Below are 20,608 nucleotides of genomic sequence, written 5' to 3' on the forward strand. Positions count from 1 at the left end.
ATCTGAGAGGACCGCCTTCGGAATCATGACTTGATGATACTTTAGGAGTAGTATTGTATATGTTATGGTTAACAACCATTAAAAAATTAATATTTAAATTTACATGAACATCGAAAAACTCGTATTTTTATATCGACGTAGAATAGATTTTCATTATTACATATATTTATCTTTTTAAATTGTTTATTTATGGAATAACACAACCTCTTAACAAAAAAAAACATACATTAGTAAATGAATATAATTGTAAACTTATAGAATATTAGAAAAAGTTGAAATTACAATTGTTATGAATGTGTTAACATATATTAATTAAGCTACACAATTCTTTTAAATATATTTGATTTCTTTCAATTCCATATAGTTCTTGTTTTATCAGCTAATAATTACTTTTTAGGCTCATCCCTTATAACTTATAGGGTTTCATTTTATTTTTTAAATAATAACATATATATATTTAACCAGCTTATAAAATAGGAAATTATCTAATTAAAAAAATTATAACAACTTTTGGATCAGTACTATGGAAGTAATTTTCATTTTATGTCCTTAAGCTGCATAAAAAGTAAGGCCAGAAAATGTCTAGTGATAACAATAAGTAACAAAACTCACACCTTCCTCCAGTCTTTTTTATTGAAAACTTTCAAAATACTAAACCAAAAAGTGTTATCACCCAGTCATTTTTTTAGTTAGATCATTTTATATTTTATTATAGCTTATATAATGTGCAATATTCATGTAGCCATTTAATAAATTAAAGTTGACATCCTCATAAATGTATAAGAAATGAACATGAAAATACTATATGAATGATGAGTTGAGAAAAACATATGAATGGAAAAAATAAAATCTATTGTAAATGTTATTTGTTAAGTAAATAATTGCTTATAGTTTGTAAATGTGGAAGCAATGACTAAAGCTGTCAAAGTCATATTAACAAAAAATAATTTTCATTGTTTTTATTTTTCGATTAATTAAGTGGTCAATGATAAAATAATTTTCCTGTATTTAATAATTTTTTATTTGTTTGGTACAAACCACGTTGAAATTTTGATTCAAATTTAGAGGTAGAGATGATAATATTATTTTGTTTTGAACCTTGTTAATTTTTATAAGTAAATAGAATTTAAGTAAAATTAAAAGTATATTAAAAATATTATTCATTTAAAAACTAAAAAATATTAAACTTAAAATATTAAATATATTAAAATATATATATTAAAATATTAAATAACTAAATATCTCTATTAAATAGAGATATTTAGTTAACCCTGTAATTTGAAATGATTATGTGTTATATCATAGTATATAAAACTGTAATTTTATTGCATAACCTCAACCTAAAAAATGTTACTGCCAAATTTTTATCCGCTTGTCAGAATTAATTTATTATCTCTTGCATGCGCGTTTAGTATAAATCTCAATCCTTGTCTGAGCGGATGTTTACTGTTATGAACAAATTATATTTTGAGCAAAACACATCTGTTGATTGTCTGAAGGAATGCCATTTACGTAAGTTTACACTCAGTCACGAGTATTCAAGTGAGCTTTTTATGCATCGTAGTTGTGTATCGACGTGGCCCATTCACGGATGTTTACTTCTTTATATATACGTGTAGTCTATTGTGGGTGGTGCGACCCACTTGCAAAAAATGTATCAATTTAAATGTTTTTACTAATTTACTCTTTTACATCACCAGCAAGTTTTTATTTTTAGATGAAACCGAAAAGGTAATAATTATTTAGTTATAATAACTGCTAATTTTCACGACAATATCCATATGTGTACATTAATTAACTACTTAATTCATTTGAGCGGTCTATTTATTATTGTTTGTTTAGATACACGATTATATGATATTAATCATCAGAGCAAAACTTTTTTGGTTCATTTAAATTATTTTAAATTTTGAATTCTTCGGTTCCTTGATGGTACCAAGGCACTTTTTGCTATAAACGATACCATTTAAAATATTATTAAGAATGTGATTTTTTTTCTGCGGGTATAACTTTCACTTGTTTTATTATTTTATTTTTAAACGTCTTATTTTTTAAAGGTAATATTTACTATTTATTCCGTTAGTTGAAGTTAATATTAATTAAAATGAAGATAGATTATAAAGCTAAAGTTTTTTACTGTATCTACGTTTTCAATAGGTTATTTAGTAAAATATTTCTCAATTGGGATTTTTCACTAATACTATAAAAAAATGTCAACTGAACTTTTTTAATTAAAAACATAAAAATATCTTTAGACATCTATTTTTACTTAAAGTTTATTAGACACTTTTGATGCTCAAACTTAATAAAAAAAAGTTTTGAAAAACTATGGTGAATATAACTAAAGGTTTTAAATTGATGGAGTGAAATTGATAATGTCACGTCTATTACAGAATAAAATATATCAAAAGATATTTGTTGAAAACTAAATTCCAATCGCAGTACATTTCTTGATTGTTTCGCGTACCATCTATACAAAAAACAGCTATTTGTATAGCTGTAAAAATTGTTTGTAGGTGTGAGAATTTATTTACCTTTATTATAGTTTAAAACCTTTGGGTGATCTTAGTAGTTGTAGGGATTTTTAAACGTTGAAAGATAATAAATACATTACAAGAAAAAAGTATATCAATGTAATGAAACGTTGGCTGCCTATATATTTATTGTTATTTTTTTACACTTTGTGTTTTTAAAATGGGAAATGTAACATGAATGCGATAAATAAACTAGCGATTTCGCGGTCCGTCAGGCAAAACGGATTTTGACGGATCTGTCGCAGACAAGTATAATAGGTAAGCAGCATTATGATACACCTATGCGTATGGGTAAGCATTAAAATAAATAATGCATGTTTTATTTATGGCGTACACATCAACAAGAGAACCGACTTAGAGGCGGTTGATCGAACACGTCATCCTCCGATCATCCGTACGCGTCTACTATTATGTTACGATAGAAGGATTTTTCTTTTTTTTATAATAAACTATATTTGGTTACCTTGCGGCGGCGACTCGTTTATGCTCAATTTGCTCATCAAAACACACCAGCCCCATCCGACCGTGGATTGTACGGGGGTGTGCACCGTGCTAATTTCGATTCGGCCGTGTAATGCGCCAAGTATTTACTTATACACATATGTACCAGGGCATACACATCCACCGTGACAAACGATACGATTGTGTGTGTATACGCAAGAGAAATAGACGAGAGAGAGATAAAGTGATACAATCGTTTGGTGAATTCGTTCACAATGCGAGACGGCAAGGGCATTGAATAATAAAATCATACGGATGACGTGTATGAGTTGTGCGGAGGGCGAAACGACTTGCTGCCGAACACCAAACAGTTTCTCTTCCGCCACCTCTTCGACAATGGTCTAGTACTACGTATTTTCATTAAATTTTAATTCGTTGTTCCACAGTGAAATATACTCAAACAAATTTGAAATTTGGGACAGTTAAAAAAAGGCAGATCATTCATTCGGCATCCGTAGCCGTGTTCTCTCTGGAATTATTAAACAATCCTTAATTTATTCAGTTATATGAAAATTAGCAATTAAACTATTTTACCTAAAGAAAATTATACTACAATAGGTTATGTATTTTTTGTTTTAGAAATGATATTGCACGATTAGGGTTGTTAATTTTTTCTCCTATTAATAGCTTCAATTTATTTTGTATTATTAATTTAGAAACTAGACCGGGTTGATTAATGCACAGCGGATAGAAATAAAAAAAAAAACTGTAAAGATTTATTTAATTAATAATAATTTATCTACAGAGTTTTGACTAAGAAATCCTAATTAAAGTACAGTTGATCTGAATTATCTACAAATACTATAACGTTTTTCTTTTGAATTAAAAATATAGTCTAAAAGAAAATATAAATTGCTGAGCATTGTGAAACCCAACATTTTAATACAAACCATAAGACAACATTAATCATAGTAAAAAAACTATTAACCCTGGTAGTTGACCATAGCGGTCATGTCGCCTACAATGTGTGTATGATATATCTGGTGGCGATACAATGAAAATAAGGACGTCATAATGTACGTTCTTCCGGTTTAATATAAATGAACCAAATCCAAGTCAACATTGACCGATTTTATGTAGTGATTAATTAATTAATTTATATATAAATTAATATCGCATTTATGCAAACTACCAATTTACAAATTAAATTTAAAATGACTATTAATCAATTAAAAATTGATTAAGATATTGTTATCAAGTACATTACAGTAGTTTAAAAAAATATTCTTTAATAGATACTAATCATACAAAACGTAAATTTAAGTTAAAATGTTTAAAAGTGAAATTTTAACTAGTATGGTGTGTTTTTTCTAAAAAATAATTACAGATTTTATTTATTAATTCACAAAATATTATTTGAGTACAAATGTGAAGGATATAATCAATATAAATGTGGTCGATGGTAAATAGGTAGATAAATATAATTCTAAATGACATTGAAAGCGTTGTCGCTGTGTAAGACTTATAAGTAGATTTTGGTTTTGAATTTTTGATCATTTACGTACTAAATTTATTTTCAACGACAACGTACCTATTAAATAAAAAATTCGCATTTTGATGTAGGAGTGTCCGAATATTGTTGTGCAGGTGCTGAACGGCAGAGACCGGAAGATTAAACAGATTTTTTGTCAATCCTCCTTACCAACACCAATAATGTAATGCATTTATTATATAATGCTGAATATGTCGGACTTGTGTTGTGGTCAAGTCGTATTTTATATTTGTCCTCGTGAAAAATTGCCATTGTGTGAAAGGTATGACATTAAAGAAAGAAAAAGAGTAGCATTTTTCGAGTTTCCTCCTTTCGTTCTTACAGGGGCGATATTCTTTTTACGTTCTTTTATTTCCAAATTTGCCATCGTGTCAATGATGTATCGACCAACAACAAGATAAATCCGGTGCCGACACAATACATTTGACAATATGCAACATATGTTTTACTTCAACGCGCAAAGTAACCGTCTTAAGAAACGTTTATACGATTATTATTATTTTTTTGTTATATTTTGTAAATTCGATTTTAACAACCAATAGATATAGTTCAGCTGTATCCATCTAAATGTATAACGTATAAATGTATGACGTTAAATACTTTATAATAATTTTCTGATATTATTAGTATTTTATTTTGTATTATTGACACTTTTTAATTATAAATTATAATGTATATTAGATTCCATAAATTACATTCCTCAGTTTCAGACTTTGGATATTTTCATCGGATAAGTTTAACAGAAGCCGACTTTAAAGTTTGTCTGTTAGGATAGTTTTTTCGTATTTTCTATTTAAATCATACACAAATGTTAAATAAAAAAAAACATTAATTATTAATGATCATTATTTAAATTACTATTATTATTATAAATATAGATCTAAACATTTTATACAAAACTAGATTAAACATTTTTTTTTTTCGTAAACCCATTAGTTTTTCATGAAAATTATAAAACATGCAAATTTTTATAGATTCATCCTAATTGTAATATTTATAAATATTATATCATATCTAACGAACGCTTAGAGATACAACTAAATGTTTTATCCGGGTTGATAAAAACATGCTTTTTTAAATAACCAGTTCAAAACGTTCTATAGGCCGATATACATTTTGAAATTTTTAGTGTTTTAACACAACGTGTTTAAAACATAACAACTCTGTGTTTTATATGAAAAATCAATAATAAAACTTTTATACAACAAAATTAACTTTAAAAAAATTAAACTTATATAAGTAATTTCAGTTACTTAATGAACTTTGTACATAATATTGAAAATTTTAATAAAACAATTTATTTGAAATATATGATAAAAAGTACCACTATTCATTATTATATATAGTGAAGATATTTTCTATCTTCACTATCGACTATAGACCAAAAAAAAACATTTTGCGTTATTTATAACCAGTTTTATGGTAGAGAGGCAAACATTTCTGTAATTAATATTTTGGAATTGTTTATGATAAACACTTTGTAAATGTACTAAAAGTACATTACAGTAAAATAGTTTAAAACAGTTATCTACACTTGCAAATTACAACTGAACTGCTTAACTTTAATTAATGTTTCATAGTAATAACTTGTTTAATTGATTTCTAATTATTAAAAAAAAGTAAATCAACTTTGATAGATATCTGTGTTTTTCATTTGATATACATTTTACGTTCATCTTTTTGTTTTAATTTTTATTAGATCAAGCAACCGCGTTCAACTAGGAAATATGATCTAGTAGCGAGAGTGGATGCAATGAACAATTGCCTTTTAAAAAATTCTCTCTGAACCTATTATTTCATGGTGAACTAAACAATATTTCTTTAGTACAATATGAAATGACAAATGTTAATGATATTTTGCTTAAAGCTAATTTAAAAATTTGTTTTTTACAAGTATTTTATTTTTTGAAGCAATTGTTTAATGTTTAAAATTAAAATATAAGTCATTATTGAGAAAAAATATGAATTTCTATTGATTTCATTATGTAAATTTAAAAAACGATTTTATTTGTGTATAATTCTTTTATTTCAAATGAAGGAATTTTAATTTTTTGTCATAATGAATTCAAAACCTAGATAGCAGTAAGTACACTTATATATTTTTCAATTAATCAATTTGAATGTTGCATAAAAGTAGGTAATATGCACAAATATTTTAGTAATAGTAATATATTAAATAAAATTACATCTCAAAAGATTTTTTTATGAAGTATTTAGTTGTATCTCTAAGTATTTATCAAATATAACATAATAATTATAAATATCGCAATTTTGCCAAATTTATGAAAATTTGCATATTTTTTCATTTTCCTATAAATCTAAAGCATTTACGAGAAAAAAATGCAAATACTAATTTTGTATAAAGTATTTAGAGCTAAAATTATACTTAAGGTATTTTTTTATTGAACACTTGTTTTATGAATTGAATAGGAAAAATTAAACATATATCCTAATTGGCCAATTTTAACTCCCAAATCGATACGAGTTAAATTTGTAATTTTTTATGGTTTCTTTTGTACAGTCTGTAAAATATCAGAAAAATTTTAGAATCTGTAAAAAAGTTACCTTGAGTTATAACATGTTTTTATTAAACTTAAAAATTAAATCTCTATGAAGATTATGTTTTATACATTATAATATATGATATTATTATATCGGAATTCATTCGTTGTAATATAGATTAAAATTGGATGTGGACTAAGTCATTGGTAAAAAAATATAATTCTATATTAAATAATTTATAACAATAACAATAGAATTAACCTACAGGGGCGGCACGCAAAGTCATATGTAGTAAAATACAACAATGTAACATACCGTTATACGGAGCCTTTAAAATCCCTCGCTTGTATACGATTTAGAGTATTGACTAAGTTTGATATATTTTTCCGGCTCTAAAAGTCCATTATTACATTATTATGGTATAGTTTATAATAATCTACGGATGTTTAGCGAATGAATAAGTATTTTGTCTGATTTAACTATACTTTTTATATGTATTTAAAAAGTAGATAAAGAAAAAGGGGAGCACAATTCTTATGGCGAGCAACGGATAAAACTATAAGCGGTAACCTGTTGTCTGTTATATTTCCACGTAGATTATAAAAGTCAAATAATGACCTAAAATACGTATGATGGCCTATAAACATAAGCGGTGACTTAATTCTCCGTAATCTTATTACACTCACCTGTATACGACAATATTATGGAAGGTTAGTTTATAAGGAAGTGATTATCACATATTTATTTATTTTTTAAACATTTTTATAATTTGAAATATTAATAAAACGAATAAAAATCTTTAACATTTTTAAATTTTAACTCTGATAGTACGTAGATATGTATTTGTCAGTGTTATCATGTAAATAAAATAAATTCTTGTAAACGAAATTTAAAACTTTAAATATAAAATATTACATGCAGCAAAAAAATTAATAAGTTTATTATTATTGTGTTGAATTTTAAACGTCTTTCTAGTCTTGTGGTTTACTTTCTAAAGTAAAAGTTTTGTTTATATGGTCTATCTACAAAGTGTAAAAACAACAGTAGAACATAGTTAACGATGACTATAATTAAACTAACGACAGGCTAAAATAACTTGAAAACTATTAATTAGTAGAGCTTTTCTATACTGTTAAAGAATAACAAATTAAGGTTTTAAAAATTAAAACAAAATCCAGTTTTAATTGTCATTACTTTTTAAAATCATTAAGCGCCAATTTGTATGATTAGGATATACGAAATTAAAAATTTCAAAATTTTCGTTGTTGATGCCGTAATGTAATGACTCATAATAAGACACAACTTTAAAAAATTAAAATACTCGAAATAGTACTGAATATTCACGTGTAAAAATGACATGACTAACTATACATAAAATTAAATAGGTTTAGAAGTAAAAACATTAAAAATAACCCGATAAGTATCCATCACAAGTAAACATATGTTGTATACATTTATCAGATAATGTTTATGTCAATACCGGGCTTTATTTGATGATTTTCTAGATTATTTAGTGAAAGAGAAATTTAATTAAAACTTTGTTTTGAAAGTAATGTTAGAAATCGACAAGATTAAAAGTATTATTTGCCGTAGAAAAAGTATTATTAACTCGAAAATTCAGTTCACGAAATCGTTCTAGCTTTTAGGCAGAGGAAATTCTTTATCTACTCCACTGCAGGAGCAGACTTTCCATTAACTTGGCTGATATATAGTACGTGATCGCCGTGAGCGGAAAAATATATTTAGCGCCCCCCCCCATCCCTCATCACAACTCTCCACTGTGTCGTAATCCGTGAGAAATCGGACAAGGAGCTTTTATCGAGCTTTACTCGTAAAAATTGTATAAGATGCACAGTAGCGGTGGAGGGTACGCAGTCTTATTGCCGCCATCATTAGAGCTTTCGTTCGGGTAGGGGGCGTTTCCGGCGTTACTTTGTCAGCCAATCGGGTACCTGCAGATAAATTACCACTGCGTTAACCGACCCGTCGCTACCACCACAGCAGCAACGATAAATACCTTTCTCGTCTTCCCCTTACTCGGTAAAGTCAAGGTGGAGAACTCGTAAGAAGAGATCAAGACGTCGGCATTGTCAAAAGGGCAAACCCTTGTCGTCTATACTTCATCCACTCTCCGGTGTTCCGTCTTTAACCTAAGATAAATATATATTAGTATATCCATCTGTCTATATATATAGCATCGGATGCTACGCATAAAAGAAGAAAAGTAATGAAAAGATAGATAGTAGGAATAACAATACACGAGCTTTGTGAACTATGTCTAGAGATTTCCATTTGATTACAAAATTAAACCCTTGTTTAGCAGCCTAAGACCTTCGTTATTAGTGTTCCCTGTTCCTGTTCTCTGACAACCAAATACCAGAAAGCAGTATAACATTATGAAGGTAAATAACATTACGTAGTCATTTAATAAACTGTACGAAGGAGAAAATAAAAGCTCCAAGGTCAAACTGTGTCAGTTTTATTAGAACTTTTGCTAAACAATTTGTTAAAATCTTACTTGTTATACATACACAGGAGCGAAGTAGTATTGATGAACGATATTTTTTTATACAATAAATTTAACAAAAGTCAGTTTCGACGGCGGGGCAGGCTAACACCAAAATAATTACTTCATTACTTTTATTATTATTTTTTGGCAATTTTTTACCTATAATGTTGATTTTTATGTAATAATTATTTTATAGTTAAATAAAGAGTAATTTTTCAGAATCGAAATCAATGTTCTTGCAATTCACTTCGCCTGTTGAAATCTAATGCTTAGAGTTGTTTAAATATCATTGCCTAGGTAACTCAATGAGATCTTCTTCTTTGAGTAACTCGATACAGCACTGGCCTTGTTAGGTCTTTTCTTTGTGCGAGTTAAATAATGTTACTTAAGTNGCTGACCTTGTTAGGTCTTTTCTTTGTGCGAGTTAAATAATGTTACTTAAGTATCTATACCATACAGTTGTTAGATGATGAATAATTATTTATTTAATTGTCTAAAGTGTCGCTGCATTCTCTTAATAATTTATTTATCATTTGTATTATTACATGTAAATAATATGAATTACATTTATTACTTAATAATAAAACGGTATTGATGGGTACGTCAACATAAATTTAATGTAATAAAGTAGGTAAATTAAAATTTACAAGAAATATTCCATAGAAATAATTAAAAAGGATAAATTTTATATTGAAATCGGTTTATAAATAAATATAAAATCACAAGGCAGACTGATAAGTAGATTTATATATGGTACTTTTAAAAAAGAAAATAGTTTTTTTTTTTAACCAAAGGATATATAATTTAATAAATGGAATGCCAATTTCAATTTTAATTGAAATTAATTGTTCTGTTTAGATCTTTCACCTGCAGAACAATAAGTATAATAAAGATGAGTCACGCGCAGCTGTTAAAAATATATATTGTATTAATCACAGAGTGTTTAAAATACTATTAATAGGTTTTACTCAGGTTACACAATGTTAATTTGCGTTTTATTACTGTCTATGTAATTTATAACTATTAGTATAACATCAATAAAAAAATGTTTTACCTTGAAGTTCTTGTCAATGTTTGTAAATATTATGATTTATAAAATTGATTTTTAAATTTTTTAAAACATTAAGATATTTTAGCTTTCTATTCAGCGTTGTAATGTAACGATAAAGATAGTTCAAAAATATTTAAATTGTTTTTCGGTGATGGATTTAGGATGCAATTTTGAGATTCTTAATACTCTCGATCTAATATAATATTTACAAAATTATTTTTTTTGAAGTTTTATATAATATTATTAATTATGATTTAGATAAAAAAAGGTGCGATGATACTTTACAGATTTATTAATCTATTTGATTAGGTTCAGTTGTTTTTATATAAAGAAGATATTTAAATATTAATGATAATTTCATTAGTTTTTCTACTTTCTAATTGTTGTTTTACATGAGAAAATATAAAAATGAAAATACTACTCCAATATTGATAAAAATAATATTTGAAGTACTATCCTAAAGAATTTTTAGAATAGTCGTGTGATACTCAGTCTTTGGCTTTTATTTAAACGATTTATTTTTGTTATTGGTTGTTAGTAAAGCCCTCAACAAAACATGACGTTAGGTCATAGTAACCTACTAGAGTAGGAGAAAGGATGTCAGAGACAAAATCGTTATATTTTTTTATTATATTAGAGCCAACCAGTAAGGTACATTTGAGTAACCCACTCTGTTCTATGATATAAGTGTACGCATGCGGTTTTTTATATGCTTCCGTATTAACATCGTCATCACGATTGTAGCGGCTGCCATAACACTTCTAATCACGATCCGCCTTTACATCCTAAGGTTTTATTACAGTATATAGTTGTGCAAAACAATAGCATACACAAATTCTATACAATATTGTTGTTAGGGTTTTGTTTGACTCCTGCGCAGCCGCTTTTACCCTTGTGAACTGTAATCGGCTCCACGTGCAAAAGGAAAACTTGTCATATAATGTGCCGTATTTCATGGAGGCGGTTATGTTTATAAAGATTGATTGCATTGGCTCGGTTTGAACATCATTGTGCTTATTATGTTGCCCATGAAAAACATTTACGTTGTTAAATGCGTTTCTAAATACTAGAAGATAAAATAACTAGTTTTTGTGTGTTTATTAAAAATAGAGCTAAGTAAGAAAAAGTTGACATAAAAATGTTATGTATAGGGCAGCGTTTATTTAACTGTCTTGCTACTGTATTTGTAAGAACTGTTGAAATCAAACATTAATAACAATATTTATCTAGGTATTTTTTTTTTTTTTAAATATTAGATGGTATTCAAAATGGGTTTAATGATTTTTGGAAAAACTGTTAAAATTAAAGAGCGTCTTTGAACTAATGCGTTAAACCGCTGAGACTCCTAACATTTAGTGTTTAAATAGTATCAATAAAACGCAGTTTTATGTACAAAAACTTGGGGTGCGTATAATAGTTCTGTAAACACATATTAATACCAAAAGGGCACATTCTTTCCTTTATGTTCTTATTTGATTTGTATTCACAGTTTTTTAATGTTTTGCATTGTTATAAAAAAAACTTCGACGCATTTTATTGATTTTTTGTTATTTTTATATTTTATTCTTTAAGTATTCTATACATTTTAAAATACATTTTTTAAACTTTTAATTTTAAATTAATCATGATTTACCTGTTAGAAAATACAATAAACTTTTCATAATATTTTGTCGAAACACAATTAATTTTAACTTTACTTTAGAGTTGAAAATAATTTTTTAAAAACGTCGAGTACTTCGAAACTTTTTAAACCAAGCTTTTAATAAAAACAAACGAGCTTTTATGAGCAATATACATTAGCAAGATTTTAATTGAAAAGAGTATTTAATGGTATTTTAAAGATTACACTCTAGAGCTTATAGTTGATTTTAAAACCTCTTCATTAAGCTAAAAATTAATATGAATTTATAAAATACATGTTCTTTAAATAAATGAACTCACTGTCACGTATTAATTTATAAAAAAAAATGTAGATTGTATGATGAGAAATGTGTCATGTTTATTTCACATTTTTGTAATTGTTCTATTTGTCATATACCTACGTAATTAAATCGTTTATAAATTATTCTATAAAAACCGACTGTTCAAGTTCGTCAAATAATTGATTTAGTAGTTAAAAGGCATCATTAGGCAAATAATTTTCACACGGATAAAAAGTCTAATTCAAAGTCTTTAAATCGTAGAATTTTTTAAGCCATTCTAGCTACAGAATTGTCTAACTAAAACATAATTCTGATAGGTGCTTAATATGCTCAAAAGCTTATATAGTTATTTTAATTAAAAATAAAGCAATATGAACATCATATACAGAACTACATGGTAAGTTCTATGTAAGGATTACGTTTCACAACTTTACCTGTATACATTACTGCAAATAATTAAGTGTTTCATACATTTTTATAAATAGAAAATTAGCTAATTGAGATACATTAATTTATAATCCAAAAAATAGAACCAAACTATTAAAATAGTTACTCGTTCTTAAATCGATTTATTTCATAAAAAGTAATTTTAATCAATTAACAATTTTTGATGTAATATTTTTTTATCTTGACAAAACTTGGAGTATAAAACTTAAAGTAATTAAGAATTAGTAACCAAGATAGTTCCCAACTACAGGGACTAAAATAACAAAATGTATAATATCTCATTTTAATAAAAGTCGTCCAATCTAAAATTTTTTTTAGGTGCTCCAGCATTACAACAAAAATATAAATGATAAAATAATAAAAAAGTAATAATAAAGATATTATTTAGATAGGGTACAAGTTTAAGTATCGAGATATAATAAATTAAACAAATTATAGTTAAAGTATGCTTGTGTAGATTTGTTTGTTATTTTTTTTATGGATAACATGGTAAATTATGAAATTAGCATAATGGTAACCTGTGTTTTTGCTATCTCAACCCAACACCCAAAAGACTATTGCATATATCATTTTAATGAATAAGAACAACCGGAACAGTTTCGATTTCCGTAAAATTTTTATTGAATCACGTGCACACACACAAGTCAATCATTAATTTTAACTATATCTCATATCATCATTTTAGTAATGGACACAGCGAATCATTGTTTTTTGAAGGCACGTGACCATTAACTTGCTGTAGAGGATCATCATTGTATAGTAGTGTAATCAGTGGTCGGAGTGTGTAATGTTGTTATACACTTTTGACTTGCGAGCGCGTGAACGAAGGGGTTATCCATTAGAGTATGTATACATATATACACCACTTTATGTTGAAGTTTCGATCGTCATTATCATCATAGTTATCATAACAATAATAATATTACACTGTGTATTTTTTTAATGCGTATCAGGTGTGATGTTGGGAAACCCGTTCGACTTTTCACTTCCGGTTCCGGTTTGCGTGCTTTCAGAACTCTTCTCTACTGCTGAGGGCGAAACGTCGCTGAAAGAGGGGCGGTTCTTTATTGTTATCAGGACACCGATTTTACATTAGTCGGTTCCGGGGCGGTGGTGAAAAAAATAAGCAACTTATAGCAACACGTTTCAATCGGCTCTCAGATATCGAACTTATTTTTACGTTAATGAGCCATTTGATGAAATCACGGTCATACATTGGATGATAATGATATTATTAAATCATAATAATTTATGCTTACAATTTCTAAAAATAAAAAATTATATATAAATATTTTTAATTAAAAAAAATAATTATTTGAAACCAAATTGTCAATATAGTCTATTGATTTATATGGATTATGTGTGGTTATCAGTCATGTGTAAGTAGAAGTTGAGTGTTTTGTGTGAAATAGGGTAGTATTTTATAACATTGTTAGGCATATAATAGATGTATTAGTAACGAACGGAAACTTTTTGTTGGAGAATTGTTTTTTTTTTTTTATGGAAAACTCAAAAAACCGAAACAATAGGGAAAAGCTAATAAAATCAAAGTAGGGTGACCACTGGTCTGATGTGTAATAAAAGTTGATTCGATGGCATCGACAGCGAACCAGCGAGGCGGACAATAGACAAGAACACCGGATACGAATCAACTTGACTGTTAGAGGCAACGTATTCGGCCTGTTAGTACATTGTTTATTGCGCCGGGAAACTTGTATACAACAAGACAAAGAGTCAGAACATCGGACGCCCGGAAGCATCCGGAATCGAAGTTCCTGATTTGGTTGCAAAACTTTCTGAGTCTTTCTTTTTTTTTTTAATAAAATTCAGCTTTTTTAGAATAGCTTATAAGTATCTATTGAATAGGTTGTACTGGTCAGACCGGAACGCTATACTTCCAAATCATATTAACATTCAGAACGTTTTAAATTGAACAGTGGGATATATTACATATAACAGATAAGTAGTGTGCAGATATAAGAATGTATTATGCCAGTTCTGAAACTCTATATGAAATAAAAATATATTGTCGATAAAATGTGTTTTCTTAAAAGATTCTCAAGCATCAACAACAGCTAAAATATATGATACTCGTTTTTTATTATTGGTTTTCTTTATATCATTTCCTATTCAAACAAAGAAGTTAATAAAATAAATTTGTCTGGAGTGTGCTTTCATATAGCAGTGAAACATGGACAATTGACAAGAAAGACAGAAGCAAACTAGAAGCATTAGAGTTATGAATATGGGAAAAAATGACAAAAACAAAATGGATAGACAAGAAAAGAAATGAGCAAGTGTTAGAAGAAATACTAAAAGAAAGACAGCTGATGAAGGTTATTGAATCAAGAAAAAAAGGTTAATCGGAGACATCATCCGACACAATGACTTTACAATCAACATCTTCGAAGGAAATATAACTAGGAAGAAACCAAGAGGACACCCAAGGAAACAATATTTTGAAAATATCGTGGAACTCATGAACTGTGCATCTTTTGTTTCATTGAAGAATTTGGCATAAAACTGAGACGAGTGGATTCAACGACGAGGTGTTGCCTTTAATAGATTATGATGACTAAAATAAAGTTATTATTATTATTTCAAAATGAATTGTTAATTATTTTTATTTGTAGAAACTTTGTACTTATTCCACTTTTTATGGATTTTAATTTCATCAAAATAGTGATGTTTTATATTAGATCGATAGATATTTTTAAAATGGTATTAATAGAACTTTAGTAAAAATTTTGCTTAACGCAAAAAAACTTAGTTCGAAAACAACATTAACAAAAACCGTTTATTGGTTTTGCTATAAGCCAGAATAATATTTAATAAAAAATTCCAAATCAAATCAGAGTTATTGAAATGTACAAAATATGTATAAGTTTGAAAATGAATTACAGGCTAGAAATTAAAAATACACAAAGTAGTTTTAGATTCAGCTATTTAAAATGAGTCGATCGATCATTTATCACAGTTACATGCTGATTTATTGCTTTTGACTTTTAGTACACTTATTAACATCCGCGGGAGGGATATTTAATATTGTAGTTTGCACATTAAAACCAATACTAATAGAATAATATATTGTTCAAATTCGACTTGACTGTAAACGTGTTGAGGGACGCCCCTTTCGCATGAATCAGTGCGATGTCGGTTTCTATATACTGAGACGATTATACTCGTGTTCTCACTCAGTCAGTATATATTGAGACATTACTGAATCCCTTGCTTTTGCGGCAAGTATGGGGAGGCGAAAATCGTTATTGAAACAAAGCTAATACACACCGCAGGGAGTACGGCCGGGATAACGATATTATAGTCTGTGAATATTTTAATAAAATCAACAACTGCGTCGTATTCAAAAACGCTTCGTGTCTAACTCGCTCGTCGCCAAGTGAAAAACAGCTTCGTCTAAGGGGCGTATCGACGCTGTTGATCCCTGCGGACGATGTAATGAAAACAAATCACACGGCTTTAAACCCTTCTCGTACATTATCCCCAACGTGTTATTCTGCCCCGGATTCATTTAACTTGGGCACTTTATCAGCTAAATCATGTAACAATATTTCTATGATATGTGAAAAGTGCCGAAAAATTCACGATGATAGAAAGTTATGTTGGATCATATAGCTAATTGTTAAATGTATTTTTGAAAAAATCTACATGATAATGATGTAAAATAAATGTATCTCGTGTCGTTTTAATTCTCGACGAGTATTTTAAGCGTTACTTTTATGACGTTCGGTAACTCAATTCTTTTGTTCGGGTTGTTTTTATTTCAACGGATTTTACTCGGATTAAAGTGTAAGATGTGTTCTAACTGGGTTTAAGAAGCGATCCACTTGGACAAACATTAGCCTGTGTCAAGTCGTAGTGGCGATAGTCTACGGGCAAAACGACCGGGCAGCTTATATCATCGTTTACGGAAAAAGAAATCGTTTCATTATGTTTTTCACACGAACAGAGCGCAGTAGAAATGACGACTGCGGAAGGTAAACAACCCGAAAGCGGAACGGAAGGAGCCATTTAAATCGGCATTAAACGTCGTTGTACGCGTTTGAGCGCACAAAGAAAAATAATAGGATCCAATCGTTTTAGATGCATTATTTTTTAATTTTCTTTTTTTCATAATAGATATTAATGTAAAAATGTTTTTCTTCGTTACTTCGTCCCTATTTTCCCTCTTTACCGCACTGTACCCGAGAAACAAACGATGACAGCCAGCGCGTCATCAGAGATCGCTTTTTGATTGATGCAACGGTAACCACCTCTGCGCCACAACGACAGCTCCTCTCGGGTCGGTGCAGTTAATTGTAGTCGTACGGTCGTATTCGAGTCCGGGTGGCCGTCCGATCTAATACTATCATTATTTTATTACAGCCGCCCTATTCATTAGTATATTATGTTGTATGGCACCGTTCCGGGCTTTTATATTATCGCAACGACCACTGCAGTTATGGGCTGGTGTATATGTTACCTTCATTCATGTGCCGTTCGTATACAATGCTGATATTGTATTGAATAATATAATAATATTGTTTGTTGTATGAAAGCCGTGGTCGGCGAGGAACGTGCCCGTTTGTTTTTACAAAAACGCTTTTACGGACAAAAGTCACCCCGATATCCACCGCAAAACGTCCGTGGATTATACTTCTATGGTTCACAATTAGGCTCGTGCGATTTCCGCTTGTCCGAGATTTATGACTTCCCTGACCACCTCCTGGTCGTACGAGCAGTTGATTCCACCCACGCTGGATTCGCGCATTGCACAATATAATTTATATACGAAACGCGAACAATATTGTGTGTGGTCATTTAATTGGGCCTGCTCACAAGTTGCAAATGTTTATGGGGGTGGTCCGTACGTATACAGGTGCTAATCGTAGTGGTTTGTCAACGCCAACCGTTTTCCTTGACTATAGTCAAAGACCAGTAAACTTTATGTCGTAAATCAGTCTTTACAAATCACGAGCGTTTTTATAACATAATGTGTCTCTTGAAAATACTGAAATTGCGCCCTCTCTATCATAAATTTCTTTTGATTAATTCCAACGCGCTTGCTTTTTTACAATAATATCGATTTTTACTGTTAATGGTAAATTTCAAAACGCAAAACACATATTTATTTTACAATCGAGTATTCAAAATATAAAACCACATATTTTATTTTATGGGAAATACTAAAATTTGCTTATAATGTCAACGAAATTCACGAGGGAGTGGTTTTATCAGAAATTTAGTATGCAACATAAAAACTCGCTTTTTGTGCCACCTTTAAATATTACTATTATAAATGATAGTGAATAAAAATAAAAGTATTTTTTATTTTTAATACGGTATAACTATATAAACGATTTGCTCAACTATTGTTACGTTTTGGATCAGCACATATGACAACTTCGATATCATGTTACTCTTTTAATTATAATTGTATTTATTTCTTATTTTTTATTTCGTGAATTCTATTGCTTTAAATATAACAATGTGTACTATTATGGGCACATAAATTAAATATGTCAATAATTATTTTACTATAATAGAATTTTCTATGATAGAAAACTAAAAATAGATTTACCTAAAAGTACAAAATATTTTCTTTATAGCATCCTTAAAAGTAATGTGTGGCAAAAAATGAACAATGTCCATTTGATTGTTTTAACTGCATTAACAGCAGCCTTATAAACGCGGTTTACATGTCTTCTGGGTGGTAAGCAGAAATCACTTAAACCTCATCCCTTTACTGCACGGCTCGTTAAATTCGCGACAATGATGGAACCTGATATACCTGTGACGATTATAATAATATAATATTTTATACTGTTGTACCTATACATGTATAATAATATAATATTGGGCCACCTCTATATAATTGGCTGCAGTGGTGGAGGTCGTTATAACTCGGCACAGCGTGCGATATGTGTAATGCAGCATTTTCCAAATGGTATATTGTACTTATGAATGGGCTCTGTTTACGGGCGAGCTGGCGGGTGTCCTTTAGTTTGTATAAGTCTGTTTTGGCACTACGATTCGTCCACACGATAGTGTAGCAATATAATGGCAATAATAAAATGAAAAACGGTATAATTGTCCCAATGAATTGGAACGTTTCTTCGCCCGCCGATTTCGTTGTTATTTGACCGAGTATGTGTGTGTGTGTGTGTGTTTACCCAAACGGCTCGGGGGTGTGGAAATTAACCCCTTTGACGAAAAGACGGACATAATACGGGCGGCGGCGACCGAGTATTTTCAGTACATATATTATGCGCCCACTAACGTGCACACCCTCATTATTATACATATAGAGGCATTTTTCGAGATCCGGACACTTTGTTGCCAGGTGTGAAATGTGACACAAAAATAATCATCCGCGGTTAGCAAGAGAGATGATTGAATATCGAAAAATTCAATGCGTACCAACATACCCCGTCCATATAATATGAACCTATAATTTATTGTGTATCTGATATGCGAAGAGAAGATTATGCGGTATGAATACGATTTATGACGGTCGATTTAACATTTGCAACGTGTATTCTTTTATTATTACAGTCCTTTTATTTAAGTGTTAATAACAGTGTTGAAGAACGTTCATAGACCTCTATAATTAGTAATAACTTTTTGACAAAACACTGATATCACTAACTATAATGCGCTGTGAACATTTTAGTTTTTAAACAACTCAGATTTATTTTATAAAGTCTTGTTGTACAGCAAATAAATCAAATTAATTGCTAAACATACATTTTTAAATTGTTTTCTATAGGTCATGCATCAAATTGCAGCAATAAAAGAGTTCACAAATAATTGAGTTTGGACGCTGGAGACTTGATGACATATCACTTCAAATGGAAGTAATACGGTCGTAGCAATGAGAATAATAGTAATAATAATAAGAGAAAAAATATAAACATAATTTAGGGCAAAAGTGGGGTAAAGTAGTGACATTGTTTCCGCAATACTGGAAAAAACTGGACAAAAAAAAAATCATCAACAAAAGGACAATTGGAGCATGTGACGAGAAAAAAAAGCTAGTGTAACGTCGTTCATTGTACACTACCATTGCAGATTTACGGCAAAGGGATGTACGCTGTTTTTTTTTTATAAAAAAAACTCCAAAAAGGGATGACTATAAATGAAATTGAGTTGCATGTTTTTATTTTTTACTCCCCCTCGACAGACCAATATGGTGTTTTAGGGTTAAACTAGATGAATTTTTTTATGGTAAACCTAGTAGGCGTTTTGCTATAGGGTAAACAAATCGTAAAATATAACGGAAAATATAACTGTTGCCCTACATATTTACACCATTTGTATCGAATTGTTGATTGTTTAATTTTTGTAGTGATTCCAAATATTTAATGCTCTGTAAACATATTTGGGGCATCATTAATCATAATTGAACAACGATTATAAAAAACTCATAAATATTTATTTTATAATTTATTTTAAATTCATTAAATAGTATGTTATTTAACAATGTTTTTAAATATTATTTTAGTCGGATAACGGCATTTATTTAATTGTTACATACGTGCAGCTTAAAAATGAGACATGATACTTTTATGAAAATATTATAAAACTAATTTTATTTTATTTACTATCTCGTTTAAAATTGTAGCACTTAAAAGTAGTAATAAAAATTTAATC

At 29.1% G+C, this 20,608-nt stretch overlaps 1 long non-coding RNA gene across 1 annotated transcript; it reads left to right on the forward strand.

Moving 5' to 3' along the window:
* Positions 1-1,518: 1,518 nt before the first annotated feature.
* On the forward strand, positions 1,519-19,911 carry LOC126896651 (uncharacterized). Its single transcript, XR_007701895.1, has 2 exons — positions 1,519-1,731; positions 19,725-19,911. It is a non-coding gene; the product is annotated as an uncharacterized LOC126896651 (long non-coding RNA).
* Positions 19,912-20,608: the final 697 nt, after the last annotated feature.

This window comes from Daktulosphaira vitifoliae, unplaced genomic scaffold, assembly GCF_025091365.1.
Source record: "Daktulosphaira vitifoliae isolate Bord-2020 unplaced genomic scaffold, ASM2509136v1 Scaffold_1, whole genome shotgun sequence".
Taxonomy (NCBI): Eukaryota; Metazoa; Arthropoda; class Insecta; order Hemiptera; family Phylloxeridae; genus Daktulosphaira; species Daktulosphaira vitifoliae.